We start from the raw sequence: 22,602 nt of genomic DNA, 5'->3' as shown, positions 1-22,602 counted from the left end.
ACCTTCCTATATACAAACAATAAATGAGACAAAAAATTAAAGAAACACCACCCTTTACAATACCCACAAATAATATAAAATACCTGGGGCAACTCTAACCAAGAAAGTGAAAGACCTGTATGACAAGAACTTTAAGTCTCTGAAGACAGAAATTGAAGATATCAGAAAATGGAAAGCACTTCCATGCTCATGGATAGGTAGAACCAACATAAAAATGGCACTCTTATTAAAAACAATCTACAGATTCAATGCAATCCCCATCAAAATCTCAACACAATTCTTCACTGACCTCAAAAGAAAAATATTCAACTTCATATGGAAAATCAAAACTCCAATGCTAGCCAAAACAATCCTGTACAATAAATGAACTTTCAGAGGCATCACCATTCCTGACTTCAAGCTCTACTATAAAGCTATAGCAATAAAAGCAGCTTGGTATTTGCATAAAAACCTATATGTGGACCAATGGAATTGAATTGAAGACACTGACATTAGTGTACACACTTATGAACACCTGATGTTTGACAAAGAAACCAAAACTGTACAATGGGGAAAAAAAGAAAGCATCTTCAACAAATGGTGCTGGCATAACAGGATGTCAACTAGTAGAAGATTGAAAATAGATTCATATCTATTGCCATGCACAAAACTAAAGTCCAAGTGGATCAAAGACCCTATAATGAATCCATTTACACTGAACCTGATAGAAGAGAAAGTAGGAAGTATCCTTGAATGCATTGTTACAGGAGACCACTTCCTAAATATAAGACCAGTAGCATAAACACTGAGAGTAACAATTAATAAATGAGGCCTCCTGAAACTGAGAAGCTTCTATAAGGTGAAGGACCTGGCAAATAAAACAAAATGACAATGTACAGAATGGGAAAAGATCTTCACCAACCCTACATCTGACAGAAGGTTGATCTCCAAAATATATAAAGAATTCAAGAAACTAGACATCAAAATGCCAAACAACCCAATTAAAAAATGGGGTACAGATCTAAACAGAGAATTATCTACAAAAGAATCTCAAATGGCCAAAAGACATTTAAGGAATTTCTTAACATCCTTAGTCATCAGGAAAATGCAAATCAAAATGACCATGAGATACTATACAACTTAAACCTGTCAGAATGGCTAAGATCAAAACACTGACGACAGCTTATGCTGGAAAGGATGTAGAGCAAGGGGAACACTTCTCCACTGTTGGTGGGAGTGCAAACTTGTATACTTTGGAAATCTGTATGGTAACTTCTCAAAATATTGGGAGTCAATCTACCTCAAGACCCAATGATACCACTCTTGGCCATATATTCAAGGGATGCTTAATCATACCATAAGGACACTTGCTCAATTATTTTCATAGCAGTGTTATTTGTAATAACCAGAATCTGGAAATAACCTAGATGCCCCTCAACCAAAGAATGGATGACTCTAAGATGGATATATGGATCGCCATATGAAGGGGAAATATATGGGATCTCCAAAGTAAACTGGAAATGAGAGGGAGCAATCTAGGGAAGGGTATTGGGGATGAGAACATGATTGAATGGGACGGTTGAGCTGGGTAAGGGATGGAGTGGGAGTGCAATGAAAAAGATATCTTAATAGAGGGAGACATTATGGGGATAGGGAGAAACCTGGTGCTAGGGAAATTTTCAGGAATCCACAAGGATGGTCTCAGTTTAGACTCCTAGCAATAGTGGAGAGGGTGCGTGAATTTGCCTACCTGGGTAATCAGATTTGTGAATACCCTAACTGTCATCATAGAGCCTCATTTAGTAACTGATTGAAGCAGATGCAGAGATCCACAACCAAGCACCAGGCTGAGCTCTGGAAATACAGTCAAGGAGAGGACAGAGGGATTGTGTGAGCAAGGCAGGGAGGGTCAAGATCATGATGGGGAAATCATGAGAGACAACTGAACCAAACTCATAGGAACTCATGAACTGTATAGACTGACAGCTATGGATCCTGCATGGGACCAGACTAGGCCCTCTGCATGTGGGAGGCAGTTGTGTAGCTTGGTCTGTTAAGGGGAGGCCTCTAACAGTGTGATTAGGATCTATCCCTGGTACATGAGATGGCTTTTTGGAGCCCATTACCTATGGTGGGAAGCCTTGCTCAGCCTTGATGCAGGGAGGAGGACCTTGGTCCTGCCTCCACTGAATGTACCAGGCTTTGCTGACTCCCCATGGGAGGCATTTTAGAGGAGGGATGAGGGGTGAGTGGGGAAGGGCGCAAAGGTTATTGGGAGAGCAGGAGGAGGAATGAGAGTAGGATCTGTGGTTGGTATGTAAAATGAATAAAATCATTCTTAAATAAAAAAAGAAAAAAATACTCAAAAAGTTTTAAATTGTTATTTTATAATCTACTCATTCAGTACCTTAAAAATACTTGGTGGAATTGTTAATCAAGGTGCTCTTGTCATCTGACAACTGAGCTATTTGTAGATAACACCTCAAAATGTTGGATGCATACTACTTGCTCATATTTTTATTTCTAAAGCCCTTTATTTCTTGGGGTCATGCTGTCTCTAATTATTTAGTAAACGTATGAGATATCAGTCTAAAAACTTGATTTTCATGTTAAAAAAACAACAACAACACAGGCTTGAAAACTAAAGACTCATGAGCACTAAAATATCACTTTTTGACTTATTGGGGAAATTAACATACTGCGTATTTCTAGGTAGAATGTGTTTCTTTAAAGTATTCAATGGTGCCATGTAACAGTGCTATGAATGTTGTGTGAATTTTTCTGGGGAAATGTGAACAAATGTTTATTTATCCCAGATAGAGCATTAAAGGAAGACCAAAGAAAGGATTCTTCCTCCAGACAAGCTCAGTGAACCACTGAGGTTATTAAGGTTATTTCCAGGAGTCTGAAAGGATTACTCACAATTGTATGGATGCTTTAAAAGGAGCTGCATCACTGAAATTTCTGTTCACCACAGAATTTGATTTCTCATGAAGGCTACATCCTTAGAACTCCCTTTATGACTTAAAGACAACTCAGCCAGTCAGAGAAGTCACTAGTACCTGCTATTTTAACTCTTCATGTAACACCAGGAGACTTGTTAATCATGTGATTTTCAGAAACTTTGTGAACAATGTTTACTTTGTTTACTCCTTCAAATGTGTGAGTTTCCCTTACTTTCTGACTACAGTGAGCCTCTTTGTTAATTCAGAGGAAATAGTTGTGTAATACTACACCTCTTCATTCAATTCTTACATTTAGCCTTCTTTTTCTTCTGTTATGTCCCTTCTGTCTTACATGTGGCAGACCATTGGGCCACTATTTCACAATGAATATGAGCTATTTTTAGGAATTTATCCAGTTACAAGTCTTTTCAGCAACTACTCGCCACAAAGTAAAATAATTTTTCTTTACTGATGAGTCTAGGTGTAGTAATAATCTGTGGGCATGAAGATAAATGTTTAGAAGGCTTACCATATCCATTTAACAAATGACAGTAGTGGCTGAAGCCTTTGACCTCTTTCAACTTTTATTCTAGCTGAGTATACCAGTTATAAGTTGCCTCTTGGGTAGCAGAACTTAAATCCAAATTTTAAAAAGCAGTTGGGTGCACCCACAATATTTTGTCACTATTGCATTAGTAGATGCATCTTATCTGAATTTATATACTATAATGTGCAGGGCCCCAAACCAAGGAAGACTGTCGGGAGCAGTTCTCCTTCACATAGTGATTTCCAACACTGTGAAAGCCAACAAGACAAGGAAGAATCAGTTCAGTCACAACCAAAGTTTCCCTTGTCTTGCAGTCAAAGTGTGCCTTATCTTCTGAAATAGGCACTTTAGCATCTATTTCCGGCATGTGAGATAATAGTGGCAATGGCTATTATGGTTTGTGTGGCTTTGGCCACCAACTCATAGAAGGTAATCTACTCAAGGTACTAGTATAGAAGCTTGCTTTTATTTAAACTCATCTGCTGTCTTTTCTGTTCTTTTGATTTTTTTTTAAATGTGTTTATTACTATAGTAGAGCTTAAGGTCAGGGATCATGATGCCTCCAGAGGTTGTTTTATTGTATAGGATTCTTTTGGCTATCTTGGGTTTTTTGTTTTTCCATATGAAGTTGAGTATTATTCTTCCCACGTCTGAGAAGAATTGTGTTGGTATTTTGATGGGGATTGCATTGAATCTGTAGATTGCTTTTGGTAAGATTGCCATTTTTACTATGTTAATCCTGCCTATCCATGAGCATGGGAGATCTTTCCATTTTCTGACATCTTCAATTTCTTTTTTCAGGGACTTAAAGTTCTTGTCATATAAGTCCTTCACTTGCTTGGTTAGTGTTACCCCAAGGTATTTTATATCATTTGTGGCTATTGTAAATGGTGATGTATCTCTGATTTCCTTCTCAGCCTCTTTGTCAATTGTATATAGGAGGGCTACTGATTTTTCTGAGTTGATCTTGTATCCTGCTATGTTGCTGAAGGTGTTTATAAGCTGTATCAGTTCCTTGGTTGAATCTTTGGGGTCACTCGAGTATATTATCATGTTATCTGCAAATAGGAAAAGCTTGACTTCTTCCTTTCCAATTTGTATCCCCTTAATCTCCTTATGTTGTCTTATTGCTCTGGCTAGAACTTCAAGTACTATATTGAATAAGTATGGAGAGAGCGGACAGCCTTGCCTCGTTCCTGATTTTAGTGGAATTGCTTTGAGTTTCTCTCCATTTAATTTGATGTTGGCTGTTGGCTTGCTGCAAATTGCCTTTATTTTGTGTAAGTATGTTCCCTGTATTCCTGATTGCTCCAAGACCTTTATCATGAAGGGGTGTTGAATTTTGTCAAATGCCTTCTGCATCTAGTGAGATGATCATGTATTTTGTTTTGTTTTTTCTTTGAGTTTGTTTATATGGTACATTACATTGACGGACTTTCATATGTTGAACCACCTTTGCATCCCTGGGATGAAGCCTACTTGATCATGGTGGATAATTGTTTTGATGTGTTCTTGGAGTCTGTTTGCCAGGATTTTATGGAGTATTTTTGCATCAATGTTCATGAGGGAGATCGGTCTGTAGTTCTCTTTCTTTGATGCACCCATGAGCTGGCTGTTTGGAACCTGGGACTTTTACAGGGACACTTGGCTCAGCCTGGGAGGAGGGGACTGGACCTGCCTGGACTGAATCTACCAGGTTGAACTCAATCCCCAGGGGAGTCTTTGCCCTAGAGGAGATGGGAATGGGGGTGGGCTGGAGGTAGACGAGGTGGGGTAGAGGGGGGAGAACAAGGGAATCTGTGGCTGATATGTAAAATTAAATTAAATTATAAAATTAAAAAAATAAAAAACAAATTAAAAAAAATGTAGCCTACTTAAAGATTAGCATTATGTAATAAAATCTTTATACAGATAGTGGGGAAAAAAAAACTCTGAAGCCCTACCACCATTCACCAAAATGAAATGTCAGTTGTTTGCAGCAGCTAAGAGTATACTGAAAAAGATACAATAACAAGATCTAGTTCAGTATAAAAAAATGGTATCACTTTTAGGTTTGAATGAGAACGGCACCTATATGCTCATATATTTTAATATTTGGTCCCCAGTTGGTGGGTATTTGTGAAGCATTACTAGGTGTGGCATTGTAATCTACTTGGAGGAGGTATATCACTGGGAAAAGCTTTGAAGTTTTCCCAGTGCAGGCCCAATTAGTGTCTCTGTCTCCTCCCTGTGGCTCAGAAGTAAGATCTCAGCTACTGCTAGATCAACAAACTTTCCTTCCTACACCATGTTCACTCACTGAAACACTGAGCTCCCAAATTAAATATTTTCTATAAATTGCCTTGATCATAGTGGGGTTTTTTTATGGCAATTGAAAAGTAACTAAATCAGAAGTTGATACCAGGAAGTAGGCTATGGCTGACAGGTCTGACCATGCTGCATTTTGGAGAAATGTGGCAGACTTTGGAACTTTACACTAGGAAAGAGTTGATCTCTCAGTTGTGGCTTAACATGGCACCTTAGTAGGATTTTGGAAGACAATAGTGCTGAGGGGAATGTCGACTCTGGAGGCCCAGATCAAGAGGTTTCATGGGGAACAATATTAATAATTTGGCTAGAGAAAATTCTTGTAATATTTTGTCATAGGTTGTGGCTACTTTTTTGTCCTTGTCCTAGGAATCTGTCTGAGACATCATCATTAGAGAGGCTTCCTCTGGTAGCTGATGAAGACAGATACAGAGACCCACACCCAAACATTAGGCAGAGCTCAAGGAGCCCTTCGGAAGAAGAAGGACTGTAGGAGCCACTTGGGTCAAGGACACCAGGTGAACACAGCACACAGAATCAACTATGAAGAGTTCATAGGGGATCAGAGAGACTGAAGTGATATGGTAATCACTGAGCCTGCATGGGTCTGTGCCAGGTCCCTTGCATACAGACTGTGGTTGTCTAGTTGGGGTGTTTGTGGGACTCCTAGCAGTGGAAGTAGGGTATCTCTGACTCCTTTGTCTGCTCTTACAACCCTTTTCCTCTTACAGGCTACCTTGTTCATCCTTGATATGAGGGCATGTGCCTAGATTTATTTCATCTTTTTATGCTGCATTTGGTGATATCCCTGGGAAGCCTGCTCTTTTCTCAATGAAAAGAGAGCAGCAGTGGATCTAGGAAGAGGTAAGATGGGGCTGTTGGAGGAGCAGAGGGAGAGGAAGCTGTTGTCAAGATATATTGTATGAGAGAAGAATAAATAAAAAATGAAAAATAATAATAATCTGTCTGAGACTAAAGTAAAGAGCTTGGAACTAATTTTGTACCCAGCAGAGATTCCAAGACAATCTAATATTGACTCTGTTGCTTGATGATTAGTGTTGACTACAATTTAGATCTACAATGAAATAACCAACCAGGGCAAAAATCAATATAAATATATAGTTAGAAGATACATAGAAAAGTAGGATATTTAATTTTGGAGCCAAGTCTTATGCTTAAATAGATGAAAGGGTGAGAGAAGGAAGTAATGCCAAACTCAATAAATGGAGTGGTAGTCTCAAGGAAAAACCCCCACCAAGCTTATCATGCAGTTTGTAAAAAAGGAAAAAGAATGTTCTTCACCCCCCCAAAAAAGCAGCAAGTGAGAATTTATGTAAATATAATTCAATGAGGGGGCTAGGTTCCATCCAAAGCAGACAGCAGAACTTAGCAGCATCAACCACTTGGTGCTGACATAACTGTCATAAAGGGTACAATAATCAAAGGGGTATGGAATCATCATTTTCTATTGAGGAGAGTTTCTGAGGCCAGGCATGTGACAGGGAATTTTTTGTAGAGGTCTAGAGAGGTCAGTATGTGAAGCAATCAAAGTGAGGTCTGGATTCTGTTGTAAACTCCAAAATATTGGAGATGCCAGAGCCTTGGAATATCTACCATGAAGAGCTGCCTCCAGGGAATGGAACTAGACTGGGGAAGAAGAATGTTTCGGTCAGGATAGCTGGAAAAGGAACCACCTAAGCTCTTTGACATATAACATGGAGATACAGGATGTGGAGTCTACCCTGCTGGGTTGCAGTCTGTCTTTGTTTTAGTATTTCCTCACTGTGCCCCTATATCACATTTTGGAATTGTAATGTAAATTCTGTGGCACTGTATGTTGTAACTATGCAATTTCTTTTGATTTTAACTGGGTTACAATTAAGGGATTACCTTGAGTTACAGAAGAGACTTTGGGTTTTGAACTTTTATAGGAGGCTCCCTTCTATTTACAAGTAATAATCTACATAATAAGAGATGATTAGTCCATAAGAGCTCCTTCCTAGTAAATGTGATCAATGTGATCTTTGTGATAAAAGAGGCTTCACACAGGATTTGGCTTCTTCACCCTTCTGCACCCCTTGAACAGTAACTGAAGCTCTCACCAAAAATCTGAAGCTGTTGATGTTATTCTCTCAGACATCACAACATCTAGAATTGTGGGAAGGCACATTCCTCTTCATGATAATACTACCTAGTCTCCAGTCTCTTCTCACAGCAGCATTAGAGTAGAACACATTAAACTAGTACCAAAGGGATGTGGGGTGGTTAGAAGAAAATCACTGTGATGAAAATCATTCCTTTTATTGAATATTTCAATCATCATGAGCAAAATGTTGGTAAAAATATAGAGGGTTATGGCCATTTGGATGAAGTATGAAATCTAAGGAAGGAGGTATTAGAAACTGGAGTCATTGCTGGCCTCACTGTAAAGTGACAAAGGATCGGGTGGAATTATATCTATGTCCTAGTTTGGAGTAGCTGGCTGGACTTAAAGGCAATGTGCTTGGATATTTGATAGAAGTATTTCTCAGACACAAAGCATTTGATGGTTCCCATGGCATCTCCTAATTACATATAATAAAATGTAAGAGATAAAGGATTTGAACAGAAAATGTATTAATGGGAAAGAACAGTGGGAAGCTTTGGAAGAAAGTTCAGGGAAGGACTAGAATCAGTGAGCTTTGGAAGTTTCGATGCTGTAGTTATTTGGGTGTTATGCAGAGTCCACTAACTTTGAGATAATGAGTTTTTCCTCTGAGATTTCAAAGGATGCTACAAAGACCATTAAGGCCCAGGTAGAGTATTGCCACAAAATTAATCCCCAAAGAGTGTTCTCCTTGGCCAATATTCAGTGGTGCTATGTGGAACTGTTTCAAGGTGCCAGAGCCACAGATTTATTAATATGTAGAAAACAGAAGGGAAATAGTACACAGGCATATGTCTTCAATATGTGAAAGTTAAAGTATAGGCTACACTTATCATAGTAACAGGAATGTCAGGGGCTGTTAGGCACAAACCTCTGTTAGAAGACAATACAGGGATTTAAAGATTACTAGTCTCAGATTTTCTATTTTTATTACCATGAACTATGTGTAGTTGTTAAATTTATGTCCTGCATATTTTTGAATGCTTAAAACAAAACTTCGATTGTTAAAGAAATTGTGGTGCTATCCTTATAACTGTTAACACTGCTTTAAAAATGTGCTCACTAATTTAAAACAAATTAGCTGAAACAAAAGAATTGGTTGAATGAGATTCACATTAGCTGTGTCTGGATGTGGAAAAACACTTTCCAGAAATAGTATCTGATTGCTGTGGTTCATAGCATTCCATTCATGTCCTCAAATACAAAATTTGATAATCATGTCTAATAGTCTTAAAAGTTGTAACTAATTTCAGAATCAACTTCAAAGTTTAATTCAAACTCTTACTTAATGTGGGTGAAAGGATACTATAGTCTTGGGAGGTTTCTCTTCAATTATGAGCCTGTGAAATAAGTTAGGTATTCCCAAGCTTCTGTGGTAAGACAGGAATGGATAAACATTTCTGTTAGAAAATAGAAAACTAGGAAAAAAGACAAAAGAGTAATAGGTTCCAAGAAGTAAATCCAAGATTCATCAGGGAAAAATAACTTCATATCCTTAGTCTTGAGGATAATCTTTGAATCCATGTCTTATCCTCTCTTATGTCCACCAAACCAAGGTTACTTTAACATTTTCCATTAGTGATGCATTTGCCATATAAGATGTGGGGGAAAAGGTGGAATTGAAAGCTGATGCAGACACCATGGAAATCACTGTGGAGAATTCTCAAAAAGCTAAAAATAAATGCACCATATGATTTAGCCTATTTCTTGGCATATGCTCAAGAAGCCCTACATCTTACTCCACAAATACTTCCCCAAACATGCTCATTTCTGCTCTATTCATGATAGAAAGAGAGTAGAACCTAAATGTTCTTCAACAAATGAATGTATAATGAACATGTGTTACATATACACTATGGAATGCTATTCAGCTGCAAAGAAAAATGAAGTCATGAAATTCGCAGGTAAATGGATGGAAGTAAAACAGATCATTAGTAAGTGATATATTCAGACTCAGAAAGACAAACGTTCTATGTTCTCTCTCATCTGAAGATTCTAGCTCCAAATTTTCAGATGTGAGTAATATGAAATTACACTACTAACTTCCTACCTAAAAATACTTATAATACACATAAGTAGATATCTAAATTTACATATATAGTTTCAGTCCCAAATAATATATTTACAACACACCCATGTACCTAAAATTCAGGTATCATTGCAGAAAAGGAGTAAGAAAGATTGCAAAAGCTAGAGTTTGTGAGAGACTGTCTTTTAGGAATGTCAGAAACTATATCCACAAAGACTTACCATCATGACTGCTTAAATATGAGCTGAAAAAAACAACAATAATATACTAACAGCCTTGGGAAGGCTTAGGAAGCCTCAACTCTATAAAAGAATCATAGGTAACTTGGAAATGCGGAGAGGGGAGAAATAGTCCTCACCAGGAAAAAGCATAGCAATTGATCATCCAATATCAAATTGTCAACCCTTAAAATATGTGTTCAAATAATGTAATACAGACTGAACAGGTTGTATTTATGTATTTAGGAATTTGTGTATGTATGTATGTATGTATGTATGTATATACAGATATATATATATATATATATATATATATATATATATATATATATCAACAAATTAATGAAACAAGAGGTTATGAATTTGAAAGAGAGTATGTTGGAGAATCTACAGAGAGGAAAGGGAAAGAAAAGGGATGTAATTAAATTATAATGACAAAATAAAATGGAAATTTTTAAGGAAGAAAAAATAAAAATCAGGAATTTCAGATTAAAAGTAATTTTGTTCTAAAATAGTCTTTGCTATACAAAACTTTAACATTTACCAAAAAGGAAAATAAATTTTCATACTAATGAGACACATTGCTTACTTGATTTTATGTAAAGAATTTAAATCATAGCTGAATATGGATATTCTAGGGTGTAGAGCACCTTCAGTGTTTTGCAGTGTGAATCAATATTTTGCTTTTAGAATCACTAACGCTATGAATACTTCTCATAAATACTGCAGTGCAAAATGGACCATTTCAGAAATTGTTGGAAATTCAGTCTTTTATCCAAGCCAAAACCCATTCAACAAATTTTTATAAAACTTGAGAAAGTAACTCAAACAGTAGTTTTAAAATAAAATATTCTATATGAATTCCAGTCTAAAGATATACTAATTTGATACATCAGTCTGGAGGAATGTCTCATCCATGCCTTGGTAGGAAAATACTCAACTGTTTTTCATTCATAATTAAACCATTATATTCATATATATGAGGAGTCAACACTTTGTATGTACAGCAATACACATGAAGTCATACATGCAATTGTTGCAGTTCTCAAAGTTTCAAGCAGCATATGGTGTTATAGTGTTTGCAGTGCCAAGTGTTCATGTTGCACATTCAGAACCAAGGCTGTACCAAAGTTGTCTAATGAAACTGCCAGGAAATTCTTGGATTCATTGTATGTTTGATTTTGAATTAGTTTTTGATCATTGTAAGTTTAGAAACCTTTTATTTCTACCAGTTTTTTAGTAGTTCAAATATTCATTCACAACTTACATTTGAAGAACTGTAAAAGTAACTATTTTCCATAAAATGCAGGTGCTTCTTTTAATTGATCTAATTAATATTTATTGAACACCAAGACTGTGGATAGTTCCAGGCTAAACACAGCAATGGTAATACATGACTCATTCTTCCTTCACAGAACAAACTCCAAAACTTAATAGTCACTCAATAAATGTGAAGAATGTTCAACTACAGTTTAGTTACATTAAATAGATTGGCAAAGACATATATTTTAAATATTAGCCAATTCAGTCATATGCTTTTTCCTAATAACCATCTTTGAGAATTGTTTTGTAATAGGGGAGAGGAAGTGCATCATTGGCATCACAAGTTGTGTTTACTGCTGGTCAATACTGGCAAGCATTCTAGAATTCCAGAGGGAAAGAACCAAAAGAGGAGCTTTTCACCAAGTATTTGGCTGGTAAAGAGAGAAAGAAAAACATAGTGAAGGAGATGGGAGGACAAATGTCCATATTTGTAATTTCTGTTTTGTCACCCACCCATATAAAATATTTGATTACTTTATCAGATCTCTAGCTATAAAAATGTGAATTTGGTTGCTGCTATAATCTCTGAAATATTCGTTCCTCTTTAAAATTCCCAAATTCACACACAAAGATAAGAAACTGTGAGAGGGCAGATACTTAGATCCGTTATTGCTTAACTTTGTTCCTTAATATCTGCCTAAGATATTAAGTAAAGTATAAAAATATTTATTGTTTGGTTGGTTTGTTTTTGACCACTTTTTTTTTTTCATCCACATTTGAGTATTGCTGTCAAGAGTTTATAAACTGGACTGCATTGATGTAAGATGGGGAGTTCCCATGTGGGGGTGTGATTAAATAAGATCCAATCATATTTGGCACAAAATGGTGGGGACTCGACCTCTGTTGTAAAAGGTTTAAATTATAAATGAGACTCATTTGTTATTCTTACCTTATATGATGAATTATGTATTTAGTGATTTCACATTTATGTCCCTCTGTGTTCTTCATTTTATTGTAGTGTTATAATTTGTACTCAAACATTTCAACAAGTTTTCACATTTGCCTGACACTTGCCCTAAGTACCAGATGGATAAAAATGAGGTCTATAAACATTTGCACCTGTCAGAGATGAGACCATTATCAGTGTGAGAGTGACTAACACAGGGCTATCATTACCATCTTTCAATTCTTGACTAGAAAACCCATTTAAATTTCAGAAAATCTGACTTTTCTTCATAACAACAGATTTCAAACATTATGTCTCAGAAAATTTAAACCAATTCATGAAAAATGAAAGTCTCATTAGTTTTTTATATTGGTTGTACAATTTCTCCCAGTAACAAGATGGTATATGATTATTGTTGAAATATAGAAATTACAAAGGGCAAATAATAATTTACTAATATAGTAAATAAATTTACTAATTTACTAATGAGCTAGCATTTCTAGCTCATATTTCCAGTAAACACTGATTGTAAAAATACAGATTTTCTGCTTTATAGGAGACATCCTACATTTACCTCTTTGATTTCTCTTATTTGTATTTTTTTTATAAAAATCAAAGGTATTCAATCTGTATATCCTTTTAAATTCCATTGCTTCTTAGAGTTCCTGGAGGATGCTTAGCATTCTTTTCTGAATTGTGGGTATGTATGCGTGTGTTCAACTATATATTGTTTGTACAGGTGTACTCAGAAATCAGCAGTTAATCTTGAATACTACTTCTCAGGAGCAATCCATCTTGTTTTCTAAAAAGGAGTCTTTCACTGGTTTGAAGATTCCCCAGGAGTGGAGACCGGCTGGCCATTGATCTCCAAAGGTACCTCTCTTTTCCTACTACCCTTTCTTCTCTCTTCTAAGAATGTAAGTACTCATCATCATGTCTGGCTTTTTGTATAGGTTCTGGGCATTAGAACTCAGATACTCATGCTATGAAGCAAGTACTTCACTATTTTTCACTATTAACAGAACCATGTCCTGCTGCTTGTTTCTCAATAAGCATTTTATCCAAATTAGGAAGAAAAGCTTAAAAATAAACTCCTTTCACAATTGTCCTAATAAATCCATGAAGATGCCTGGAAAGATAATTACATAAAAACCTTAGGTATAAGGAAGTTATTTGTGAATAAGAGATTAATAAAAAAAGTCATTTCTTGTCCAATCAAGACTTTATATGATTAATATTTTTCATACTCTCCAAACATTTTTCATTAAGAGAGTCCATAGCAAATAGACATAATAAAATTGCTATGTATTCATTATATAATAACTGAAAAATAAGTAACTAATAAAGAATGACAGAAAGCATAAATCATTAGATAGACAATAGATGATAGATACATTGATAGTAGATAGATGATAGATAAATAAATAGATACATCGACAGACATAAATATAGATAGGAGATAAATAGTTAATGGCTGATAAATGAGTGACAGAATATAGACAAATGAGAGAAAAATATTGGTCTAATAATAAGAACTTGTCACTTGACTTTATACAGCTGCTATTGTAATAACTTCTTGAAAGCTATTATTTTTAAAACTATTATTTTCTATCAAAAGTACAACCATGTAATTGCTGCATGAGACATAACATTAGGACTTCTTTTGTGATTAAAAGAAAGAGATGATGCATGCTTAAAGAGGGAACTAGTAAAGCCAACGTCATAGTATAAAGTACCCTCAGGCATTACTCTAAGTTACTAACAACCTAAACCCTGATCCTACTCTGCGATTTCATTTCTTCTTGTCACCTTCAAAACTATTTAAAGTAATTTTCAACATCATAATGCTTATCATTTCAAATTTAAGATTTAAAATTTCTCATAAAATGTACTAATTTAGATTACAGCTATATTTGCATGAAAATTTCCATATATCACATACACTATAGTCAAAACAAAGGTGTTGCTGGTTGGTCAATAAATAAAACACAGATTGACCAGTAGTCAGATAGGAAGTATAGGCGGGACTAACAGAGAGGAGAATTAAGAGAACAGAAAGGCAGAGGGAGACACTGCCAGCCACCACCATGACAAGCAGCATGTGAAGACGCCGGTAACCCACGAGCCACGTGGCAACATATAGATTTATAGAAATGGATTAATTTAAGATATAAGAACAGTTAGCAAGAAGCCTGGCATGGCCATACAGTTTGTAAGCAATATAAGTCTCTGTGTTTACTTGGTTTGGTCTGAGCGGCTGTGGGACTGGCAGGTGACAGATTTGTCCTGACTGTGGGCCAGGCAGGAAAACTCTAGCTACACAAAGGTACAAAATATAAGATGGTAAGAGTGTAATTTGAGAGAAATTTGACATTGCTTGTGCAAATATTCCTGTATATTACTGTGTTGTTCTTTATGAAAGGTATTTTCCATCTTAAATTTTTTCTACTGTCTACCAGAATATATAACCTTCTATTACAAACATTGAAAATAAATTTGTCATTTCCTTAGAATTTCAAATTATGATAGTGTAGATAAATGCAAAAACAAAGCAGATAATTCTTTACACAGCACACCATTATAGAGGGAGTAAATTATGTCAAATAGGCTATTATATAGACTAAGTATGTAGAGAGTAACACCTAACTGTGACAGTGATTTTTTGAAGGAAATTATATACCCTAAAATACACTACTGAAGATCAGGGACATTTCATACCTCAAAAGATAGAAAGAGATTGTACTATACTTTTGGCTGGGACAGAGTATCAAAAGATGTCAAATATTTTGTGTGATCTTTAGTCATTTGCAAATATTATAACTTCAAACCTATATACTGTCATGTGAAATAAAAGTAGCATTCTTGTAAGATTTGTCCTTAGCTGTGAGTAGAATTGGATTCTTCAGAACCTATCTGCACTTTCTTTAGTGTTTACTTTCTTTTGTTACAAAAGGCGTAGGCTAATCTCTATCATCTCACTGCCAAGATGAGAATGCATATAGTGTCAATAGCTCACTTCTCTAAGACCCATTTCTCAAATTTTCAAAGTGCCTACCAATTTCGGACAGAGAATCAGCAGTTTAAGTCATTATAATTCTGTAAGTTTCAAGAAACAAAGGACAGCTTGGTCTATATTTATTCTGTTTGCTTTCCTCTCATGGTTCCATGGATACAAATCTTAGAATCTAGGTCTTTTATTTACTGAAGATGAAGTGTTCTTTTTCTGGTGCTTATAATAGCTCTCCTCTTTTATTATGCTCCTTTCAATTTTCTCTTTTTCATTTTCCTTTGTATTTTTCACACTTTATACAAAAATGTTTGAATGACACTGGTGTGCAGATGTTATGGTCATAGAAAATCACTAGACTGTATTTCAGTAAGAAACTCAGCTTGAATGTGAGTGTCTTTATGGACATGTTATTTTAGATAAGTAGATTGGTTATGATGCTAGATATAGATATAGATAGACACATAATAGGATAATTTAAAAAGATGGTAGAGATAACGTCTATAATATCTAAACTATTTATTTATTTATTTATTTATTTATTTATTTATTTATTTGTTTGTTTGTTTTACATCCTGACTGCACTTTCCCCTTCCTTCTCTCATCCCAGTCTCTCCTGCCTCTCTCTCTTCTGCCCTCCTCATTCACTCCTCCTCCTTTTCAATTCAGAATAGGGCAGGTCTCCCATGGAGATCAACAAAACATGGCATATCAAGTTGCAGTAAGACTAAGCACCTCTCTTTGTATTAAGTCTGGGCAAGACACCCCAGTATGAGGAACAGCATCCCAAAAAACCATAGAGGAGTCAGAGTCAGTCCCTGCTTCCACTGTTAGGAGTCCCACAAAAGATTAAGATATACAACTCTAACATAGCTGCAGAGTGCCTAAGTTAGTCCCATGCAGGATCCCTGGTTGTCAGTTCATTCTCTGTGAGAATGAGGCCAGGTTAGTTGATTCTGTGGGTTTTCTTGTGAGGCCCTTGACCCCTCTAGCTCCTATAGTCCTTTCTCTCACCCTCCTCTGCAGGTTTTTCTGAGCTCCACCTAAAGTTTGACTATGGGTTTTTGCATCTGTTTCTATTAGTTACTGGATAAAGCCTTTCAGATGACCAGTGGGTTAGGCATCAATCTATGAGTATAGCAGAGTATTGTTAGGCACCATTGCATGGAAACTTTCTCTAGTCCTGTTTAGTTCTATCCTAGGTCTCTGGGCCATTCAGCCTTCTGGGTCCTGACACTCCAGGCAGTACCAGGGTTGGGCACACTCTCATGGAATGGATATCAGGCTGGACCAGTCATTGAATGGGCACTTCCACAATCTTGTGCCACGTTTACCACAGCATATCTCATAGGCAGAAAAGACTGTAGGTTGAAGGCTATGTGGCTGGTTTGGTGCCCCAGTCCCTCCACTGAGAGTCTTGCCTGGTCACAGGAGATGACCAGTTCAGGCTTATCCCCTGTTGCTTGGAGTCTTAGCTGGCATCATCCTAATAGATTTCTGGGAGTGTCCTTTGAACCAGCTCTTTACCTGACCCTAAAATAACACCCTTTCCAATACTTTCTTTCAATCCCGTTCCTCACCCCACCCCCACCTAATCATTCTTGTTCTCATCTCCACCTGTCCCCAGCCTACCCATGGAATCTCTTCTACTTCCCCTTCCCAGGGAATTTTGAGTGTCCCGTTTGAGCCCTCCTTGTTACCTATTCTCTCTGAATCTGTGGATTGTAGCATTGTAAGCTTTTATAGCTAATATCAACTTATAAGTGAATACATGCCATACTTGTCTTTCAGGGTAGCTAAGCAGTTTCAGGCCTGGATGTACTTGAGTGAGAAGTCTATTATTCTGATTGTTGTACATGGTTAAAAATCTTAAAGGGTTTTTTTTTTTTGCTTTTATTTTTGCTGTTGTTGGTTTGTTTTTTTAAACAGAAGACAGAGCAAAAAGTTATACTTTAAATGAGCTGATCATAAATTCTATTATGGATAACTAGGCTCAGATATCAAAAATCCCAAAAAATCATGGTTCATGTATATTCATAGGTATATGGATATGATATTTCTCAATAAGGACAAGATGACTTTTCATTATTGGTCACATCTATGAGGGGTAGCAGCATGAATCTGAGAACTATACAGCTAATATGTATTAAATATGACCCCAGCACGAGCTTACAATTACATAGAGGCCTTGATCTACAGATGACAGTTATTGGATCAGTTGCTGTGAGTGCAAGGTTCAACAATTGTTTTTTCCAAGCCCTAGGGGACTGTAATGTATGCCAAAGTTTAAGAAACTCTGAATTAAACTAAGATGGCAGCCAGCACTGTTCTCCAACAAGAATTTTAATGGAAACACTGGATCTGCTTATGTCATAGTGTGACTGACAGACCCGTTGACCACAGCTAAGAAGAAATAGCATGCTGAAGCTATACCAATGCCTTTCCCCAATCTAAATTAAACAATTTCACAATGAAAGTGTTAAACACAATCACTTATCAGAAATTGAATTTATGAAAAGGTCAGATAGCTCTGTCAGCAAATCCCTTGTCATGAAAGCATGGAGACCTGAACCTGTATCCCCAGTACACTTATAAAGCAGCACTGGATGACACATGCCTGTAATCCATGCAGAGAGCCAGAAACAGGTGTCTCAGAGCCTTGTTGCTAGTGAGTCTAGATAATTGGTGAGCTCCAGGTTCAATGATAGACCCTGCCTCAGACAAGCAAAAATACAATCCAAAGACTGGGAGAACAATGAAGTAAGATATCTGATATTGATTTCTGGAGTTGACAAGCATGTACACACATGTGTACACACACACATACTCACACACAAAATAAAATAAATAAAAATGCAAATTGTATAATGCTGTTAAAAATAAAAGTGATAAATCCTAAGTAATCATGATTTTCTGATTATTTTATTCTACTTATATATCATTTAATCCTATGTATACTAATGGTAACTATATTTTGTTTCATCATGTAATAATAATATATTTACAAGCTTAATATAGTCATACCTATGTAGTTATCTCATGACATTTGATAATCAAGATCAGTGCTAAATATTTTCTCACACTTTACATATTGCCACTGAAATTTTCTAGAAAGCTTACTGAAATTTTCATTATCTAACTCACTAATATAATAAATTATATTGAGAACAGACAGCAAACATTATTGAAGAGTGGCTATTAGAATAGTCTTCTGAAATCATAATAAAGCTGATGAAATATTTCATATTTCATAAAATTCAAAGTCAGTCAATTAATAAATTACTTTCTTCACTGATTATAAAGGACAGAAATATTGACTTTCATATGCTGAATCAGAATCAAGGTGAAAAAATAAAATGAGTGAGAAAGAGGTGAATGCCTAGAAAGGAAACTTTCATAAACTCTATCATTTTTACTGTTTGATAAAATTCAAAACACAGCTTGAAGACCTGCTCTTCCCAGATTTTCAGCCAATTGTTTTCCCTCTTATATCCCAAAACTGTTCTCTTCTCACCAGTTCTTTCTAGTCTGAAAATATGAAGTGTTCTTTTGAAAATTCTGTTTGTCTTTTAACCATAAAGTAGTTGGTTTCTTTTGTCAAGTTTTTAATGTGAAAAACAAAAGGACAGAGCATCATGGTACAATTGCTGCAACTGAACCAGCCTGCATCATACTTGCAGCAATATTGTTAGGTGAATAGGAGATAAAATCTCTAGCCTTGAGAAATTTGTGTTGTGAAATGGTTTCCTTATCTGAGAGGTTAATGAAGATGTCAGCAAATGAGATGAGCTTTGCCAAATGGAATCATTTTTACCTCCAATCCAACTCAGAAAGTGATAATCAGGACATTAATCTTATCAGCAGCAGAGGAAGGCTTGGATGTGGCCATTTTCTGCACTTCATTAGAAAACATTGAAAAGATAATTATTCACAAAATCCATATTATCTATACAATAGGGAAAACACATCTTTTACTAAAAAGATGTAAAAAAATTCTACAAAGCAAAAACAAAGATGTATGCATGGACTAGAAATAATTTTGAAGCAAAAATTTGCCTTGTGGCATATTTGGAACATGCTTAAACTATCCAGACATAGTCAACAGATGATGGATGAAAGTTTATCAACTAAACAAAATAAATGAAAAAGAACCATTGCCCAAAGAAAAGTTGGGGTTTTATGTCATAGTTTGGGCATGAAATATTCCCAACAAGATACTGGGCTTGGTCCCAGATGGTGGCTCTGCTTCCAGAGGTTGTAGAACATCTGGGTTTTAAGGTTTAGCTGGAGGAACTGGGTACTTGATGGCAGGCCTTGATCTTTATAGCCTTACTCCCACTTTCATTTAACTCTTTGATTTTTGATCCATGTGGATGTGAGTAAGCAGTCTCAAGCTCCTATTGACATAGTTAAATGCTGTTCATACCATTGTTCTATTCCCCCATCATGTTAGAATTGCATTCAAACTACTAGTTAGTATAAGTGCTTCTCTATGGGATTACTTCTATCATTTGTTTTGTTTCAGTGGCAAGTAAAGCTACTAAAATATAAATTGTAACTGAAAGTTTTCCTGTGTTTTGCCCTGTCCTGCCACCGCTCAGACCCAAGTAAACACACAGAGGCTTATATCAATTATGAATTGCATGGCCAATGGCTCAGGCTTCTCACTACCTAGCTCTTATATATTAAATTAACCCATTTCTATAAATCTATACTTTGCCACATGGCTCATGGCTTACTGGTACCTTTACATCTTGCTTCTCATGGTGGTGGCTGGCAGTGTCTCCTCTGCTCTGTCTGTTTCCTTCCTCCTCACTAGTTGGAATATCCGCCTAACCTTATTCTACCTCACCATTGACCAAACAGCTTTATTTATCAACCAATCAGTGCAACACATATTCATAGCATACAGAACAATATTATCCATCAATAAATATAAAAAATAAAAATAAAATTGAAAGTTATAAATGTTTGAATTTCTTAAAGAGTAGAAGAGAAGCCAAATTCTCTACTATGAAGCTGGTTAGCTATGAAGCTGATTAACCTGGGTATACAGTCTGAACAGGCAAACATGCATGAGAACTCATGATCACATGCAGACAAACATAAATTCCAATAAGCTATAATTTAATATAGAAAAATTCTAGTGATAAAGTTTATAGAAAGTAAAACAGTAAAACATCTAGACATATGATAATCCAGAACATTTATATAGGACATAACATCTAAAAGAAAGAAAACTATTGATAAATTGCCTTCTAAATATTAATAATATATGTTTGTAAAGCAGTAAGCAAGAATGATAAAACTTAGAATGGAGATTAGGAAATGCACAAATAAAGATTTAATTTCGACAGGTGAGTGCCCTAGCTTGCCCCCGACCCCATCCCTGGGCACCAGCCACTCCGGGGAAGACCTGCCCAACTTGGCCCCAGGTTCTGGTCCCCGGGCAGGTGCCCTTCTACCCCAACCGGGAAGGATCCCCTTCTCCAAGACCCCTGGCAGACCCTGCAGTCTCCACGCCCTGCCCCCATGCCCATCCGCCTGAGCCCCAAGCCTCTTCCTGAGACTTAGAGGCCGGCCCCTCAGCTCCCATCTTGCCCCGGACTTCCCTTCTGAAGCACAGGTGAGTGCCCTAGCTTGCCCCCAACCCCATCCCTGGGCACCAGCCACTCCGGGGAAGACCTGCCCAACTTGGCCCCAGGTTCTGGTCCCCGGGCAGGTGCCCTTCTAGCCCAACCGGGAAGGATCCCCTTCTCCAAGACCCCTGGCAGATCCTGCAGTCTCCACGCCCTGCCCCCACGCCCATCCGCCTGAGCCCCAAGCCTCTTCCTGAGACTTAGAGGCCAGCCCCTCAGCTCCCATCTTGCCCAGGACTTCCCTTCTGAAGCACAGGTGAGTGCCCTAGCTTGCCCCCGACCCCATCCCTGGGCACCAGCCAATCCGGGAAGACCTGCCCAACTTGGCCCCAGGTTCTGGTCCCCGGGCAGGTGCCCTTCTAGCCCCACCGGGAAGGATCCCCTTCTCCAAGACCCCTGGCAGACCCTGCAGTCTCCACGCCCTGCCCCCACGCCCATCCGCCTGAGCCCCAAGCCTCTTCCTGAGACTTAGAGGCCGGGCCCCCCAGCTCCCATCTTGCCCAGGACTTCCCTTCTGAAGCACAGGTGAGTGCCCTAGCTTGCCCCCGACCCCATTCCTGGGCACCAGCCACTCCGGGGAAGACCTGCCCAACTTGGCCCCAGGTTCTGGTCCCCGGGCAGGTTCCCTTCTAACCCCACCGGGAAGGATCTCCTTCTCCAAGACCCCTGGCAGACCCTGCAGTCTCCACGCCCTGCCCCCACGCCCATCTGCCTGAGCCCCAAGCCTCTTCTTGAGACTTAGAGGCTGGCCCCCAGCTCCCATCTTGCCCTGGATTTCCCATCTGGAGGAGAGAGAGAGAGAGAGAAAGAGAGAGAGAGAGAGAGAGAGAGAGAAGAGCACCCATCCTCCCCCGGACTTCCCTTCTGAACAAGAGCTCCCATCCTGCCCCGGACTTCCAATTTGGACAAGAGAGCTCCCATCTGGACAAGAGAGAGAGACTTCCTGAATCTGTCAGCTCTGTCTGAACCAAGTGTGCGGATAAGGCCAGGAACGAACCACAAGGAGATGGGCAGACGTCAAGGCAGAAACACATACAACAAAATGAATAGTAATACACCATCACCAGGCCCTAGCCCTCCTCCAACACCTAGGCCTGAACATCAGAAATTGGAAGAAGCAGAAGAAAATAGCCTTATGAATGTCATCATGAAGAAGCTAGAGGCTCGTGTAGAGGAAAAGACAAAAAAATGTGAAGAACGCTGTAAACAACTAGAGGAAAGGGCAAACAAATTAGAAGAAATCAAAAAAGTCCTGGAAGAGAACAATAAAATACTGAAAGAAAATCAAGAAAAATCAATGAAACAAATGAAGGAAACAGTCCAAGACCTGAAAAGGGAAATAGAAAAAATGAAGAAGACACAAACAGAGGGAATGCTGGAAATAGAAAATCTGAGAAAACGATTGGGAACTTCAGATGCAGTATAATCAACAGAATGCAAGAGATGGAAGAGAGGACCTCTAGCGTTGAAGATACAATAGAAGAAATAGATTCATCAGTCAAAGAAAACACTAAAGTCAACAAAGTCATGAACCAAAATGTCCAAGAAATTTGGGACACCATGAAAAGACCAAACC

This window comes from Peromyscus eremicus, chromosome 2 (genome assembly GCF_949786415.1).
Source record: "Peromyscus eremicus chromosome 2, PerEre_H2_v1, whole genome shotgun sequence".
NCBI classification, from domain to species: domain Eukaryota; kingdom Metazoa; phylum Chordata; class Mammalia; order Rodentia; family Cricetidae; genus Peromyscus; species Peromyscus eremicus.
Note: the sequence above shows the minus strand (reverse complement) of the source record.